The sequence below is a fragment of the Erithacus rubecula genome (genome assembly GCF_903797595.1).
Source record: "Erithacus rubecula genome assembly, chromosome: 5".
Classification (NCBI taxonomy): domain Eukaryota; kingdom Metazoa; phylum Chordata; class Aves; order Passeriformes; family Muscicapidae; genus Erithacus; species Erithacus rubecula.
The window spans coordinates 35,389,817-35,401,347 of NC_136687.1; the positions used below are offsets into that span (position 1 = coordinate 35,389,817).

At 38.4% G+C, this 11,531-nt stretch overlaps 1 long non-coding RNA gene across 1 annotated transcript; it reads left to right on the forward strand.

Annotated features, from left to right (window-relative positions):
• The first annotated feature begins 1,471 nt into the window (after positions 1–1,471).
• LOC306802253 lies at positions 1,472–8,958 on the forward strand. Its single transcript, XR_013774327.1, has 3 exons — positions 1,472–1,543; positions 5,149–5,239; positions 8,915–8,958. It is a non-coding gene; the product is annotated as an uncharacterized lncRNA (long non-coding RNA).
• Positions 8,959–11,531: the final 2,573 nt, after the last annotated feature.

Consider the following 11,531-nt stretch of genomic DNA (forward strand, 5'->3'; position numbering starts at 1 on the left):
ATGAGACCTTGCCCATCTTGAAGCTACTTTCAGTATGACAGTGTTGGAGACCTGCAGGATCAATAAAATATTGATTTTATATCTTTTTTTTTGCCAGGCTTGGCAGAGAAAAACTGTCCTTCCATTGGAATGGTTCCAAGGATTACAATTAAGGAAATGTTCAAAACACAACAGCTGATCATGGAAGAAGCCACAGAGACAGGTGAGTAAAAACTGCCCACTCAGGGAAAAAAGTTGTTCTTCAAGTAGTTTCACCTGTGTTGTGAATTTTTGATGTTCTGAATGTGTCATGAGTCAAGTGATGTTTTCTTTCAGAAGATAATAAAATTTCTGTGAAGGGCAAATCACATGGTTACTATGATGACTTGGATCTGATCCATTATTTGCATTTACATTTGCATTTACATTTCCTTTGAGAATGTAATATAATAAAATTCCACTAAATGGTGGACATGGAAAATGTCCACAAATAGAAATGCTTGTCTCCCCAGAATGTATACATGCCAGGATGGGTGACTCCTTGTATCAATCTCTTTCACCTTCAAGATTAGCAAGACTAGAGTGTGAACTTCTAACAGTTTTACAGTTTCTACACTAAATTGTGTGAAACTCTAGAAGAAGCATGAATGTATTAACAATACACCATGAACCAGTAATATCTGAGTAACCACATTCTTATATTCAAAAATGCTGTCTCCAACACAATATTTCCAACAATTTCTTTAAGCTCCAGTGAAACCTGTACCTAAGACATAAGTATGAGAAATGTATTTACCCAAACCACAGAAAAATTTAAGTGATGTGATCTTGTTGGTTTTTGCAAACCCCAAAATTAATTTACATATTACTTTTCCTTTATTAATAATTGTGCACATTATGCAATTTACAACCATTATGGAAAAAAGAAACCCAATGGAAACTAAAAAAAACCCTTTAGAGTGGAGAAAAACCCAGATGTTCTAAAGGCTAGGAAATATTCTGGTGATACTATTAGTTTTCTTTCCATCTTTAATTTTTGTTCTAATCAATTATACTTGTTATCAAGCCACTGACTTCCTTATTTTTCCAGAACAAAACACATACCCAGTCTTACATTCACTGTGAACCGCTTTCAAATAACAGAAAGTACTTTAGTGGAGTTTTCTAGGTCTGCAGTATATCCTCCCTCACTAGAGTATTGGCAAGAGACATCTATTCAATAACCAAAGCAGCTCCCAACTTTATTTCCATTACTGACCAGGAATTGTTCTCAAGTCTGTTCAGGCAGCTGTTACAGAACACATGAACACATACACTTCTTTCCTCTGTCAAAGAAATACTCTGGAAATACTTACTGGCCTTCAGCCTGTTGTCAGAAAGCCCATGGAATGTTAGGGTGTGAGAACCAAGTGGCCAGTATAGCCAAGGCACTGGAGATCTCAGCAGTTCCAGCTGTGGTAGCAGTGGGCCATGGACGTTCACACAGTCAGCTCAGGCAGACAAGGGATTTGTGTACACTGACCAACACCAGCTCGAGTACCAAAAAGAAAGATAAGAGCACATGGTTAGATTTCTTTTAATGGGCCCTTACAAAAAGCCACACATCTTTAACCCCTCACTAATGTGCTGTTATTTTCATTAAATGCAAGCAGTCAAATTCATTTCTATCATTCTGGTAAATTCATAATTGTTAATGCCTGGAGACTTTGACTTCTACAGATTATAATTACAGAGTTCTCTGAGCTCTTTTGGCTCAAATCATACAGTGCAGGTGAGAAGAGCAGGACAGAAAGAGCACAGGGTGTCTGAAGTGCCAAGCTCCATTGCTTAGAAGGTGCAGAGCAAAATCATGCATCTGCCCAAGAGAAGGGAGCAAATGCAACACGACAAATCAGTGCAGTTTTCTTGACACACTTCCACATTTCCATACAATTTTCTCCAGAGGTGAACTATTTATCCCTCACTCATATATGATTAGTGTATCTCACCAGAGAGCCTCCAGAGGTATTGCTGTTGTTTCCTGATTAGATTTTGGAGACTGTCCCAGGCAAGTAGAAGGGCTGCCCATTTCTCCCCCATTTCAGAGCAGAGTTATTTCCAATACTGACAAGTTGCTTCATTGAAGTATTAATTCTGCAGCCTAAGACAGCAGTCTATGTGCCATCCTAAACCAGTGAGCCAAGTCAATTTTGACTTGAGAAAATGAAGGTTCAAAATAGAACAGCATGGAGGGGAGCAAGATGGAATGTTTGCCTGGGGCTTTTAAAATTTATCATAACTCTACTGCCTGAAGTTCCTTACCAGCACAGGATTCCAGCTTGATATTAGTGGACAGTGTGTTAGTTGCTGGTATTCAGATTAACATCAGCTTCCCTTTTAGGACACTTGTTTTATCTGTTTTTCTTTTCCTATATTTAGGACAGTATGAGAAACTGTGGGAGAAATTGTATGAAGTGACCAAACCAAAATTCTCTTGCAAACTGGCACTTTTTAAACCTGCATTTATTGATGCATGGAAATTATGTGTCTAATTTTACTTCAACACAAAAGAAAAGTAACAACCTTACCTTCAGTAACTATTAAGAATTGCACAATAACTCTAAATAATAATACTTGCACAGTACATGCAAACAGCAGAAAATCCAGTAAAGATCTCCTGAAACTATCCCTGTAACCTAACTATGAAACTATCCCTGTAACCTTACTATCCCTGTAACCTAACTATACAAGCCCCCTGTTGGAGGTGTGCAAGCTGTATCTCAGAGCAAAGACTTCAAAAAATTTAGTGATGTGTACACCATACCCTTCTGAAAGCTCAGGAGCTGAGAGCATCCAGCCCCTTGGACACGTAATTTAAGACTTTTATTGGCTCTCTGTGTGACCAAAGTGCACAATGATTTTTCTTTCCTTTTTAATAAATTTGTTTATGCTCATCAACAAATGGCCCAAGAAGATACATTGGCTGCTCAGCAGTGTCATTTCCTTGTCAGCAAAGAACATGGCTGCATAAACCCAGTGGCTTCATATCCTTTTTATACAACTCTGTGATCTTTAAATAGAAAAGAGTAGACCTAAAGTGATGCATTCTATATTCTCCATGTAAAATCTGAAAGCAGCCTGCAACCATCCAGCAGCACCTCTACATAAATCCACACAGGACCTAAGCAAGTCTGATGCATTAGCCTTATATTTCATAAAAGTTGTTTACAAAGTTAAATCTCTTTCACAGCACAGAAGATGCTTCAAAAGAAATGTCTCTATAAACTATTTACAAATCAAACAAATAATAGGAAACCCATTCAGATAAACTGAGTTTTCTTTATAAGAATGAATGTCTTTTGAGTGATAACCATTTCATTTTTATATTTTAAAAGTCTCAGTGGACTTTAAAATCAATAGATTTTACAGCTAATTCATTTTACCACCAGCATATATTTCCCAAATAAAATAAGAACACTGTTATTTCTAACACATCTTCATTTCCTCTATATTTTTAATAATAGGTCTTCTATCAAATAATTATCTTACTTTTTATACTAAACAGTTTTATTTTATAAGCCATGTTGTACACGTTAAGTTACTCTACAGACTGTGATATTTTACAGCAGTTTCATAAATTAGCTTTCTAAAGTGATTAAGCTGTTCTCTGGACTCCAGAAATAAACTCCTCAAACAAAATGATGTCTTTTTCATCAGACAATAAACACCCACAGTGGAAAGCACTTTATTTCTCCAGAGCTGCAAATATTTTGCACAGCCACTTGTCATCAGTACATGAACTATATATATGTCATGCAAAGAAAAACCAATTATGCACATATCAAGTGCAGTGAAGAGAAAGCCACGGGCTCCTGTTGCTGTTTCAATTATCTTGAATTACCTATGTCCTTGAAATACACAGTTACATCTCTCACCAAATAAATACCTGATGTGCATATATTGAATATATTTGCCTGACTGGAGCTGTGAAGTAGCTGGACATACCTCACACCAGCTGGGCCTACCTAAAATGATTCCTGGCTTCTAAGTCCATGAGGAATGGGGGAAAGAGCATCTCAGGATGAACTGCCTCTACCATGGCATTGTGGCATCCTGAGCATCTCTAGTAAGCAAGAACTGACACCACCCCCCTATTCAGAGTGCAGGGACAACTCATTGCTACTCAGTCAAAGTGCTAAAGGTGATGGGCATTTGGCACCAAGGAAAGTAAGAGACAGAATAAAATTTGACAGAACACATAAGAAACACCAAATACACCCTGTTTGTTCTGCCAGTTGGAGTTACTATGGTCACCCTTTCCTGACCATGCTCAGTGTATTCACAGCAACCATTCCCACTCCAGAGCAGGAAGAGTTATGGTGGAAGGTGGGGCAGATGGTTACTCTGCTTTGCTCTTCCTGTTTTTCAAATATGTTTAGTAAGTCTGTCTATTTTGTTTAACTCTGCAAAAATTAATATTTTGGCAGTCTATGAGTCTTAGAATTTCTTTCAAGGTTATTCATTCTAGTGGACGATACCACTTTCTCCCTTTGAGGCAATCTATCTGTTAAGATTTCTTCTAGAGTGTCTCATTAATACAGGCTTGGGAACAATGAAAGTAGGCAGAAAAATCAACCTGTGTTGCAGTCAAAAGGGAATTTTTATAATGCATAAATATCTGAGTCCTGTGAAAGGGAAGAAGCAGTTTTAATGAGCTCTTAAAACCTAGCAGAAGAAAAAAGGAGGTATGTATGTGAAAAAATAATGTGTTCAGAATAGGGTGGAATAGACTTTTCCTACTACTGCCATATATACTATAATGATGGGACAGGAGAAGCTAAACCAGAATATTTTTGGTTCCCTTTAGGAATCAGCCATGATTGAAATTTTCCTTCTTTTGTTCAAGAAGTGCTTCAATTTAACATGCAGAGATAAATTATAGGTGGAGGAAAGAATACTCCAACCTACACCATTTGGTTGACTGTGAGAAAGTGACGTGGTGTTTACAGGAGGGTAGAGCAACATCACAGTAACTTGTCCCACTCTGTCCCACCCATCTCTCAGCCTAAGGACAAGCAGTTCTAGTTCAGTTCTGGAGCAAAAAACTAGAACTTATTTCATTGGCAGTCACCCAAAATAGCCTTCTTTCCTGTGCCCTCTCCCTCTAAGACTATTCCTGTTTATGCCTAGTGAAAAGATTCTTCTGCTAAGACCAGAGTCTGACCCCACCAGCCCCATCTGTGGTGCAGTACCTTCAGCAGCTCATCCCATTTCAGACTAGGTAAGTGATATCCTGTGTCTGGGACTCTAAAACCTTGCCATCTATTATACTGTAGGAGGCAATCCTCCATGAAACTAAATAATCTACAATGGTTTTGAGCTTAAATGCAAGTATTACACATAATCACAGTAAGCCTATGAATGTGCCAAATCTCCTCCTTTCTAATATGGTGGGAATAAATTATTTTTTCAACAAGGTAAAACTGAAATATTATTAACATCCAGACAATGTGCTGGTACCAATTACTTTTTTTCTCTTGATATCTGGAAGTAATATGAACCCTATTCGAGGTCTTTCTGTGGGGAGGTGAGCTATGAAATGACAATTTTAACAGAGAGTAGATAACAATTTTGGTCTTTTCTCCTATAAAAGAGAAAGTTACATAATTTCCTCCATAATAGAAAGGTCTTCTACCAAGAAATATAATTTCTTTTGAAAACTAGTACATGGAAGGAAGAAAGCATTAATGACACTTTGATTGCACCTCTGCTATTGCTATTATGTGATAATCTTTAAAATTATTCATCTGTTGTATCTTGCTTTTTAATCTACTCTTAAAATGAAAACTGAATCAGATACTTAAATCATTCTGGAGAAACTTGTGCTTGCTAATGGGAGCTGTCACTGTGGCTACACTAGTTGTCACTAGCATAGCTGCATTGCTGCTCACCTAACCTAGCTCCCTCTGCAGGGAGCCACCTGCAGTGACACAACCCCTGATGTCTGGGAATGAGTCTGGCCAAGTCCTGTGTGCTGCTCAGCACAGCTGAAGTTGCTGCTGGATTTATTTGCTGGGACTGCACATGTGTTAACCTGTTAGTATGTGTTAACATACAGCTGTACCTGAGCTGGTGAAGTTGTCTGTATTGCATTAAGGGAAACAGAGCCCTCCCTGCATGGAGAGCTTTGACTGTGCAGCAATGCATGGCAGTTCACTAAACAGGGACATAGCTTCCAGTCCTTGCAAACCAATGTAAGATGACTTATTGAATTCCTTCAACTCTTTTATGAAGCAAATTTTGCTTTACTGTTTTGCATTGGGTTTTCTTTTCCTATCTTTAAGAGCAGATAATGTCTTGTAGAACAACTAAAGCAAAAATCTACAAAGAGGGTACAGGAAAGGCATAGGAAGAAAGGGTACAGAAAGAGCATGACACTAAGTGACAATCAGAGATGGTTAGAGATGTCACCTCTGATGCCTTTGAGGCAAGAGGCTGCCAGAACCACAGTGTATGTCTGACCACATTACAAGAACTTCTTTGCACGTCTCAGCTACACAAATGCACAAGGCAAGAAAAACAGGAGTTCTGAAAACCAAGAGCCTTTTTCTACTAAACTCAGTATTTTCTACTAAACTCAGTATTTCCAGATGCCAGCAGTCTACCAGTGACTTACAGAGAAGACAAAATAGGTCAAGTAGCCCCAGAGCCACAGCATCACCTGCAAGCAGAGATTGGCAGCAACATGCACATCTCCTCTAGTACAGCTGGTCTACTACACTTGGTCTCTCCAAATGCTTGCTTCTTTCATCCCTCCAGATGAAAACCTAGTGATCTTGAGGGTACAGCTGCGTGCTCAACTAGAAATCAGACTCACACACACAAAAACTCTGAGCCATCAAAGGAGATGTGCAGCCCCTGACTGCCCACTCCCAAGCTTTCCAATCCTGCAGAGAACCGTGAGGCCAGGGGACTATCCAGCCAACTTTCCTAGTCCTGGGACATCACTCAAAAAGTAACAGGAGGGGAGGATGAGAGAGCTTATAACTCTTCATGGCAAAAATGTTGACTGTCTGAGAGTGAAAAACCCTTGTTTACTACATATTTGATCCCTTTTCATGTAAATCTATGCATTTCAGGTGCATGTTTCCACCGAACATCAGAGAATCAGCCTGTGTGTTTCAGAGTGGAGGTGGCCTTTCCTGTATGTAAAATTTGCAGACATCCCCACCCCAATTTTAACGCCAAAAACATTACTAAATACATTCCAGTAGATGGCAGGGTTACATTGTGACAATGCTGAAATCTGAAGTTGAATGTGCTTCTGGATAAAGGTTCAAGTACTGGTTAAGTAAATTTAATTAGCAGAATGAACTAATATCTGAAAAGACATAAATACATGTTGGATTAACTGATATGATGCTGGAAATTTAGAAGTTATATTTTAAGGCAGCAAAAGCTTAAAGTTCACCATAGTATTAAAAATTAACTTTGTTAAAAATGAGCTTCAATGAGATAAGCATTTATGCCACAGGACTGATGTGTCACAAACCACAGTATTTAAAGAAAGAATCCACTGAAGTTACCGGCTGTAGAATACAGTCAGGAGAAAAGCAAAAGCCCTTGAAAATATTACTGAAAATGACCAGCAAAAGTGGTTTTCAGGACCAAAAACAATCCAGCTGGACAGTGTACTGTTTGCCTTTTCCAGGGACTGTGCAAAAATGAGCTCCCTGTTAAGGGAATTCAGCACTGCTTTCATCAGTTTGAGAAATCATGACCTCAGCAGGGTAGAGAACAGCTTCACAGGTTGGGACTCCCCTCAGAAACAGCCAGGAGAAACACCTCATGGACCCTGAGGATCTCAGAAATGGTTTTTTACTTGTCAGGAAGCAAAAAACTCAGCCCAGGATGAGTGACTGCAAATAGATGAGGTTTCCATTTCTTAAAACTACAATTATCTGAATTGACTTTTCCAGCCAGGGCTGTAAGGCATGTCCCACTGAATTTCAAACACAATTACTCTAGTGAGTGACTTCCCTTCTAAGTGTTCCAAGGCTTAATGGTTTCACCCTCCTCATAGGACAGATCATTTTCACGACATAGATAATAAATGTGGTCACTCTGTTTGTGTCAACACTGGTCTGAGAACATTTGTGGGCAACTGCTACTGTCAAACCTCTGTACACTGCAAGCAAAATGAAATGGCAGCGGAGAAAAAATACCACCCTACTTTTTATGTGTTTTCTTTAGTGGAAAATATTCAGACACCCAATACTTTTATTTCTTATTCGGGGTATGCCAGTTTTGGCCTGACTCACTGAAATTACTCACGAATTTAATGTCACTATTTTACTGTGGAATGGTGAGATTAGTTGAAATACTCTATTTATTCATAAAAAGAAGTTACTTTTGTGAATATCTAGTAAGAAAATGGAGGGACTGATAACACATGGTTTCTGAAAGTAAAAACACCCAGGCTGGCACACCACCTCTGTCAGGACATATTCTGCATTTATTGCACCTGTGCTCTGAGCAGTGCTATTCAACTGCAGACCATGCTGAAAAGCAGAATTCTCATTCCTGATGATAAGCAGTATCTTCAAAGACACATTTCCTATTATTTCCTGTAATAATATACTCAACTTCCTCTAGCAAGTGTATAGCATCTCTAAAGAACATAGCTTACAACACTGAAAAAGTTTTGAGTTTTGTTTTTTATTTTATAAAGTTCTTAAGAGCTTGTTTGGTTTTTGTTTTTTTTTTTTGCTTTCGCATATTAATGCCTGATTATATTATATTCTTTAAAAGTTTCATCTTATAGCCACCTTATTGATGATTCACGCCTATTGATTCACCTTGTTTCTGACAGCACTTGCTTCATAAAAAATACAAAACAAAAAATAAATAAAACCAGTAGTGACTTATTCTCTAAAATCCTACTGTATTTTTGCAGTTGGATAAAACACACAGAGCTTGACATATTCCTGAAACTCTCTGGTGAGAGTGTAACATAAATGGTAATAGTAACATAATTATCTTGATCTTTTCCCCCAAGAATAACATATCTCTAGCTGTTCCAAGATCACATGTCCTTTCCCCTTTCAGCCTCATGAATAATTTGGCTCATCTTTCTCACTGACATAAACATTGAATCTTGCTGAAGGTCATGCAACACGCCCAGTATCTTTTCACTCAGTCTCAATTCAGCACTGTAGTCTGTGCCTTGTATTATTTTACACTCATGACATGCAGTTGTAGTTTGTTTTCATGGTGGTGTAATGCCTGATAGTCAGTTCATGCAGTGAATGGCAAACACTAATGTTTCAAAAGCTAATTAGTGGTGAAGATTTGTTTTTCATTGCCCTATCTCTGTTTATTCAGCTGGAAAGCAATGGGCCAGGCGAGGTCAGCAAAGGTGATTAGAGAAATTATCTTTGTTTCATACAACTGAAAGTTGAATTAAATAAGATTATTTGGTAAGAAAAGAAAAGAATTTAAGAGTCTGATGTATCTGACATTATTAAGACAACAGTTCTTATACCTTTGGCTCACCCAGTATCCCCACTAATCCATTTGTCATGCAATATATCTGTCTAAAGACAAAAGTTCTCTCAGGTTTGACAGGGAACTGAAAATCTTCATCTCATCAGTGTTCTCTGAAGCAATACTCTGTCTCCCATTTTCGGTAGCTAGAAGGAAATGTACAGGAAATCATGGGGCAGGGAAGTACTACAGGATGCAGAAAAAGAAAGGAACCAAAACTTTTTTATCTGTATGAAGTGTTCTCAGTTAGCCTCAGCTTATACATGGAAAGTTTTGTGCTGGGGGGAGGGCTGGGGATAGAGAGGTTCTCACCAGACCTTCTTTTATTTCTTCATGTCCTAAAAAGTTTGGTAGCTTTTTAACAGTGGTGCTGAACCCTCTGAATTCAGTTTTCTGTAACAGCATTGTGGAATTTTCCCTTCAGATCACAAGAGGTGTGGATTTCACCCTTTACTCAGCAGCCAATAATTTATGCAGTCATATCTGCCCTTGCCTTAGCACATCAGCCTGCTGCACTTTCTGCAGCACACATACTGAAGAGCCTGAGAACAACACTTTCAACACAGCTACAACCACATGCAGAAACTGTTCACACACATGCTGTGTGACAGGGAGAGACCTTTCCATCAAGATAATATACTGCAAAGCCAGGAGAACTTCAAAAAGGAAACAAGCTGTTAATTTCAAGAAGAATCATATATGTATTTACATATGATAATGTTATAGTGACCACATAATCAGTGGTCACTACATTTGTTTCATTTACAGGCTGTCAATGATACATTTCAGGCAAGAATTTCCCCCAGAAATGAGTGACAGAAGTGGATCACTACAGAAAATGCCATCCTCAAACAAGCTGAGAATTTCTCTTCCTCTGGGAGGATCAAAGAAGGGAGTCACAATAAAGATATAAAACAAATTACTTTTGTATCCCCACATCCTAAAAAGTAAAGCTTAAGGAGGAATAAAACGTAATTGGTGATTCCTGTCCACTAGTAGATGATAAAAACAGTACCACCACAGGAAAATAACAAATCCAGAAAAGCATAAGAGAAATAGTTATTACAAGGTACAAATAAAAAGCATCAGAAGTTCATGAGCTTCATGCCTAATATTTTTTAATTTATTTTGAGTTGTTTCAAAACGTAGGGAGGAGAAACAAGAATGAAACACAAGCCACAGTGCCCTGGGACACATCCGACTAAGATATTTTTGGAAGGACTAATACAAAGCTAGTACCAAAAGAAGGGTGTTCTCATTGCAAGAATGTATGCTGGTTAAAAGAATTTAATAAATCAAGTGCTGTGAACTAACACCCAAACTGTCTCATTCAAGGTAGGAACACCTATCCCCTCCTGTGACACCTGCTCCCAGACCATTCTGGCATGTTTGCTGCAGGCCAGGAATTCCCAGGACCATATGACTTCTCCATCTCCATTCCAAAATCACTTGCAAGCCTTCCAGTTGTCCACATCTTTCCTGTATCCCACTCCACCTAGTGGATGGAGGGACTGCAACCACACAAAATGTACTATTTAATCTTATCTTAGATTTTTAACTGCATGATTACAAGGCTTCCCTGATTACACTGTTCAGATAAAACTATTAGCAATACCAAAGTTCTGTTTACTCAAAGGTAAAAGGCTGCCTTTAATCAAACAATGTTATAGTTTTATAGGAATAGAATCTGGTCACTGTAGTATTAAGCATAAAATGTCAGGGTTTACCTACAGCATGTATTATTTTTAAAAAACCAAAACCAAAACAACATTGCCAATTTTATCATTCATGCACTTTCATGTATCTATAATAATATTACACAATGATTTAATCTCAGGTAAATTAGGGGGGTTTTTATATCTTAACCAGAGCTAGGGTACACATCCAGAAGACTTTTTATAGTTCCTGCTCAAGTCAGTGGGCCAGTCCTCTGCAGGTATCTGGTGCAAGCACTGTTGGAAGGTGGGATGGAAAAATGCCTCACCAAGTCCACACGCTCACTTGACAGGTGATAGTGATCTCCCAGG